This window comes from Thamnophis elegans, chromosome 9, assembly GCF_009769535.1.
Source record: "Thamnophis elegans isolate rThaEle1 chromosome 9, rThaEle1.pri, whole genome shotgun sequence".
Taxonomy (NCBI): domain Eukaryota; kingdom Metazoa; phylum Chordata; class Lepidosauria; order Squamata; family Colubridae; genus Thamnophis; species Thamnophis elegans.
This window is the reverse complement of record NC_045549.1, coordinates 33,452,531-33,459,879: the sequence shown is the minus strand read 5'-3', so window position 1 is coordinate 33,459,879 and position 7,349 is coordinate 33,452,531. Positions and strand designations below refer to the sequence as shown.

General features: G+C 33.4%; 1 non-coding gene across 1 annotated transcript; it reads left to right on the top strand.

Moving 5' to 3' along the window:
- The first annotated feature begins 2,871 nt into the window (after positions 1-2,871).
- On the top strand, positions 2,872-2,978 carry LOC116513599. Its single transcript, XR_004256010.1, has one exon. It is a non-coding gene; the product is annotated as a U6 spliceosomal RNA (small nuclear RNA).
- Positions 2,979-7,349: the final 4,371 nt, after the last annotated feature.

Genomic DNA, 7,349 nt, shown 5'->3' with positions numbered 1-7,349 from the left:
TTCACGGAGCTTCCACAAGCAAACCAGCAGTAGGCATTGCTGGAACCCACCCCTGCCCTCTTTGTTTATAAATATATGGCCAACTAGTTAGATCTCTTCATATATGGGGCTATTGTCTTAGCCAGATCCTGAGAATTGTATTAAATGTATTAATTTAATTGTATTATTAATTAATTAAATTGTATCAAATGACAAACATGGGATATAATGGTGTGATAGCTGAATATGATTGTGATAGGCTGACTAAAAAGTAAAGTACATTGCTAACCTATCTTGTGCAAGCAAATATTTGAATCTTTAGCTTAATTAGAACAAAAAGCTCTCCAGTATTCCATGCTCTTCATCTTGCTGCTTACTCCTAAGTTTACTACCAAGCATGGAAGAGAAACACTTTTAATCCAGAGTAGGTCTACAAATAAAGTGGCACTAACAACACTTGTTAGAATGAAAGCAATCATCTGGAATGAGATTAGAACACACAAAATGTGAAGCATCACTAAATCACAAGAAAGAACTGCAGTTAAGCAGAATTACTATCTCTATAAATCACCAGTCATTGTCATTAAGTATCATTTGTCTTAAATCAGGTTCCCATGAGGCAATTCTGATTAAGCGGCTTTCCTTAGTAAGCACATCTCAAGTAAGTGCTGCACTCTATACCGCTTGGACTTGTGTATATTGAATTACCTTCATTATTTTAAGGCAAAACTACCAGTTATACATTATGACTAAAGGTTTGGGCATTCTGTTAGAAAGTAAGGAAAAGATGATTGTACATGTATTTTTATAAGATTACTTATACACATGCATTAGGACAGAACAAGGGACACTGAGCTTGTCGCTCAGAAGGTCAGCAGTTCAGGGGTTGGAATCCTTTGCAACATGTAATGGAGTGAGTTCCCGTTACTTGTCCCAGCTTCTGCCAACCTAGTAATTTGAAAGCATGTAAAAATGCAAGTAGAAAAATGGAGACCACCTTTGGTGGGAAGGTAACAGCATTCCATGTGCCTTTAGTGTTTAGTCAAGCTGGCCACATTACCACAGAGATGTATTTGGACAGCACTGGCTCTTCAGCTTTGAAACAGAGATGAGCACACACACACCCCTAGAGTCAGGAAAGTCTAGCACATACGTGTGAGAGGAACCTTAACCTTTACCTTTACCTTATTAGGATAGAATGTAGAATCGGTACTGCATTGCTAGAAAAGGGCCTGAAATTTTCCACAAAGATTGAAAGGAATTCATTACTATTTCTCTTCTATGGGAAGACTAACATTTTTAATATGAATACTGAATTTCAGTTTTTGATTATATTAAGGGCTTTATTATTGAATGATATATTAATATTGAGCATGAATAACTTATTGGCACCAAGTAGTGAATGATATTACCCTCATGCCTCCATACATACAGTTCTTACTATGCTATATTCTTTTCAGTGTGTTATATGAGAGCTAATAAACTGAGGTTCAATCGAGACAAAAGAGAGACTCTGTTTATATGTAGTGTGGCTTTCCAGTTGAGTAGTGATGGGAAAAGTCTACATTCACTTTAAAGGAGCAGGTTTATGAATTAAAAATAATGAGTGTGATATTACAAGCTGTCATAATAAACTTGTTAAAATATATTGAAATAGAAAATGAATTTTTGTCTGTTAAAGAGAACTTAAAACACACCCAAAATTTTCATGCAGAAAGAAAATATATTTCAAAATGGTAATCATAACTCAAATAAATAACCTTTTGGAATATTAAGGCTAATATATATTTATATGAGAAATATCACATGAAATATCATGGTTTTCTGCTTTCAGAGAAGCAAAGTACAGCCATATATACCTTTCCACACAGAAACTCAAAAGGGAAATGTAAAGAGAAATTTTTCCCTTTGTCAAACAATGAAACAATTGTAAACAATTTCTGAACTTAGCATCTTCTCTCATATTATAAGAAAAATTCTTCTTCCCAGATCTCATTCCTTATCCCTAACCTCATTATTCAATCATAATCAGCAAAAGTCCATTAAAGGTTATCAGCAATAACATCTATATTTTAACCTTAATAAAATAATCTAATTTTGTATTCCTTCACTTTTGTTTTAACATCATAGCTTACCTTTCTCTGAAAATATAAAACAAAAATCTCTTATTCCCCTATCTTATTTCTTATCTATAAACAACTTTTAAAAGCATCAGCTTTCAATCCTGGTTGAGAAGAACTACTAGATAGAACATTATTTATATTTTAACATTGATTAAATGTTATATTTCTTCCATTTGCTTAAAAATCTTGAAGTTTAGAATATTCTCTTTAAATATTGACAAAAAACCTTAATTACTTCATTTTCTCTTTGTCTTTTCTCAGGAAGGTCTTCATAAATTAACACACCTCCTTTGTAAATCAAAGATAAGAAAGTTGTCTAAGTCACTTCTGATTTATTATTTATGTGTCCTTTTTAATTATTAAGATATCAGCCAATTTCATTTGTAAATTCAGTATAACATCTTTTTCCATATCATTCTTGTAACTCATTTTTTAAATCTGCATTCAAAACAGCTTGATTCTCAGTGATATCTTCTAGCTCTTTTTTTAAATAGATGATTGTGGTAGTATTCAAACTTAAGAAAAATTTCTGAGTGTATTGTTCCCAAATATCCTTGAATTCATCCAAAATTAAAATATTTTTTCTCAACTCTGCATTAGTTGGTCTCTTCTCCTTTAATTATACACTTTAGTTCTTTCTGTTTCCCTTTGGTATCCAATCTCTTCCTATCATTTTTTTCTCTAATTTTCCAATACAAAGATTTCTTACACTAGATTAAAAATCTTCCTATATTTTTTACAGGTTTTTAAATCCACAAGAAATATTCTTGTGCTCACTTCGGCAGCACATATACTAAAATTGGAATGATACAGAGAAGATTAGCATGGCCCCTGAGCAAGGATGAAACGCAAATTCATGAAGCGTTCCATATTTTTGAGCCAAGTGGTGGTTTAGTGGTTAAGACACTAGGCTGGAAAGCCAGCAGCCCAGGTTCAAAACCTGAGTGAACCACATTACCTAGCTTCTGCTCACCTAGCAGTTCAAAAGCATGTAAGTGCGAGTAGATAAAACAGGTACCACTTCGGTGGAAAGGTAATAGCATTCCAAGGAGTCGTGGTGGCTACATGACTCTGGAAATGTATTCGGACAATTACTGGTTCAATTGCCTGGAAACGGAAATAAGCACTGCCCTCTACAGTCAGCAATGATTAGTGGACCCCCATTACATATTTTTTTTTGGAGGAGAGCTTGTGGCTTAGAGGCTAATACAAGTGCCTAACATGTAAAACAGCCCAGGTTCGAATCCCAGTAAGGGTATGGCTAACTGATGAGAGCTAAATAGCTTGAAATAGATCTATACAGATGGTTAGCATATTTGACTAGGAAGAAACAGAAATCTTGCAACATATCTAAAATTCATTATAAAGGGAAGGAAGTGTATCAACAGGATGAGATTCAAAAGGCCTTTCGTGAATTTTTTACAGGATTGTACACGAGTGACAAAATACAAGGTTTAGATATAGATAGATACCTGGACAAAGAAAAAATACCTATAGTTAAGGATGAGCAGAGGGAAAGATTGAATCAACCAATAACCTCGGGGAAAATTCTCCAGGTAATTAAACAGCTAAAGGCAGGGAAAGCACCGGGTACAGATGGTTTGACAGAGGCTTATTACAAAAATTTACAATTAGAAATGGTAGAACTCTCTTAAGGAATTATTTAATAAAATCCAAGTAGAAGGGAAGGTACCCCCATCTTGGAAGACAGCTTTCATATCCCTGACACCTAAAGAAGATCAAGATCTTAGTCAACCAATAAATTACAGACCCATCACTACTTAATATAGATTATAAAATTTTTACAAAAATATTAGCGAATAGGTTAATAGGTTAATGTTGCAATTCAGCAATTGATTCATAATGATCAAACCGGTTTTATACAAGGGAGACAAATGAGAAGTAATGTAAGACAAATTGTTAATATACTGGAATACTTGGGAAAGAATAATCAAATTCCTGCAGCGCTTATATTTTTAGATGCCGAGAAAGCCTTTGATCGAGTGAATTGGCAATTTTTAATGAAAACAATGCAAAAGATGCAAATAGGAGAGTATTTTCTACAATCAATTAAAGCAATATATCAGGAACAAACAGCACAAATTATAGTCAATGGAAGTTTAACAGACCCATTTAAAATCGAGAAAGGTACAAGACAGGATTGCCCCCTATCGCCATTATTGTTTATTATAACCCTGGAATTATTGTTGAATAAAATACCGGGTCAGATGATTTACAGGGAATCAAGATTAGGCATCAAGAATATAGACTATGTGCATTTGTGGATGATTTGGTTATAACATTAACCCAGCCACAGAAATCTATCAAGGTTTTAATGAATATGATTAATCAATATGGCCAAGTATCTGGATTTAAAATAAGCTTAGGAAAAACAAAGATGCTAGTTAAAAACATGAACACTAATCAAAAGGAAGACTTAGAAGAAATGACAGGATGTGAAATAGTTAAAAAGGTTAAATATCTAGGAGTCTACATCTCAACTTCAAACAGGAAACTATATAAGTATAATTATGAGCCACTATGGCATAGTATACAGACAGAGATGAAAAATTGGGAAAAATTACAATTATCCTTGTTGGGAAGAATAGCAGCAGTGAAAATGAATGTCTTGCCTAAATTTCTATTTCTTTTTCAAATGATACCAATACTTAAAAAAGATGCAAACTTGCTAGAATGGCAGAAGGGTATTAACAAATTTGTTTGGGCAGGGAAGAAGCCGAGAATAAAACTTAAAATAATGCAAGATGTACGCAAGAGAGGAGGTTTGAAATTGCCAAATCTAAAACTATATTATGAAGCAGTAGTTTTATCATTAATCAGTGATTGGATTAATTCAACAGATGATAGAATACTTAATATCGAAGGGCATGATTTGGTATATGGTTGGCATGCTTATTTGTTATATGACAAGAAGGTGGATAAGAATTTTAAAAGTCATATTTTAAGGAATGCTCTACTGCGGGTCTGGAAAAAATATCAATATAAACTAAATGATAAGATACCTATGTGGACAATTCCCAGACATGCAATAGAGAACATAAATATAGTACAAAAACAGGATGTAACTACATACAGACAGCTTCTCATTTTAGAAAAAGGTGTATTACAATTAAAACCCTTGAACGTACTAAAAGAGGAAAAGGTAATTCAAACATGGTTTCAGTATGGGCAATTACAGGCCAGATGGAAAAAAGATCAAAAACTTGGTTTTATGCAAAATGAGGATAATTTACTAAAACAAATTAGGGATCAAAGTCAAATGCATATAAAAAGGTTATACAATGTATTAATGGAAATGGATTCAGAAACAGTAGTCAAAGATTGTATGATAAAGTGGGCACAAAATTTTGAAGAACCAATAATGTTGGATACATGGGAAAAGATATGGGTAAGAAATGTAAAATTCACACAAGCCCCAAATTTGAGAGAGAACTTTTATAAGATGTTTTATAGATGGCATTTAGATCCTAAAAAACTGGCCTGTATGTATCCGAATTTACAACCTAATTGCTGGAGATGTGATTGTGTCAATGCTACATATTACCATATATGGTGGACTTGTAAAAAGGTTAAAGCATTTTGGATAGAAATATGATGGATTATGCAAAATGTTCTTTAAAAAAGGATAAAGTTTACCCCTCAGTTATTCTTGTTAGGTATAACTACTGATTGTATTGTTATAGAGAGTAACTTGATTTTGTATTTAATAACGGCAGCAAGACTGTTGGTGGCGCAATACTGGAAGAAGGAAGATTTGCCTACTATTCAAGAATGGACATTAAAAGTAACAAACTTAGCAGAGATGGCTAAAATATCAGTGTATCTCAAGGACCATTCAAATGAGAAATATAAACTGGAGTGGAGAAGATAGATTGACTATATTCAAAATAAATACGAGACTAATAAATTCCAGATAGTTTATGATTGAAGAAACAAGGAATGATATAATCTGTTTAGAGTTAGCCTAACAAAAGAGGAGTTAAAGCTCAAATGAAAGATGATACTAACTTCCTTTAAGTTTCTTTTAGAACATCTTTGTTAAAGATTTATACCCTGTATTTGTTCTGGGAAGTCGGGGGGGTTCGGGGGGTTCGGGGGGAGGGTGGGGGAGGGGAGGTAAATATTTGTAAAAGTTTTTTTTTTCAAAAATTTTCAATAAAAAAAAAGAAATATTCTTATAACTAAAGATTGAGCCTTACTTCAAATCCATTTTGCCTTGTAGTCCATTTATAATTTTCCAAACACAAATGTTCTAATAACCATTTTGCTATTTATTTCAAAATATTTTTAAACTTACATTAAGCTTCATTTGCTGACGATTGATGGAGAATGTAATAAAATTTGTCATTCTGAAAGTTCTAAAATTTCCAAAAAAAACAATTACAAGCTATTTCCAGAAGTACTTAAGGGGAAAAACATTGGGCGAACCCCAGTGTTTGCCTGAAGGCTTTGCTTGGGCAAAGCTAACTTTCCTTTGGCTCCAATAGTTCTAAAACCTGCCAGAAGCCACTATTTTAGTCTCCTTGTGGGAATCATTTATATGGAGCATTTGTGGGTGATCCCAGGCACTTTCCCTTATCCAGAGAGAAAGAAAAGCTAGCTGATCCTTTCAAGGGCTCCTTTTTCAGCCATGATAATCAGCTGCAGTAAAAGCTGCCTTGTCTTCAGTCTGCCATGATTCCATGGAACTCAAATATTTCAAAACTTCAAGCAGATATCTAGTCATAGAACTATGACTGTATCATTTCTATTCACTAAAACTGAGTATAAATTAAATTTGGAGGTGGAAAATATGTAGAAAAAAAGAACTATATTTGCAAAGTAAAATGAATGTTTTATTGAAAATATTTATTCTTTCTGCATTTAATTAAAACTTGAAATGCTTATTCCGATGCAGTTATCTCCTAAACTCCATGATTGTCTCAGAATAAATGGGTTGAGAAATAAGGTTTCAGGCAGAATATTTCAGTATATCAGATGCAACTCAGCAAACAAAGCTCTATTGAATGCTTCTTTTCTGCTAGATAAGTTTCTCTAAGAAGCCCAGCCTGGGAGCAAAGCCAAAGCATGCTCTAATTTCATGTTTTACACTACTAACATTGTGCTGCAATCCTATATTATTTTAATAACCGTTGAAAACCTGTGAAAGCCACCATATTTACGTAGTTGACCAAAGCGTCAAGAGTTGTCCATGTAATCTGCTGCTGCAGCTAACACATGATATGT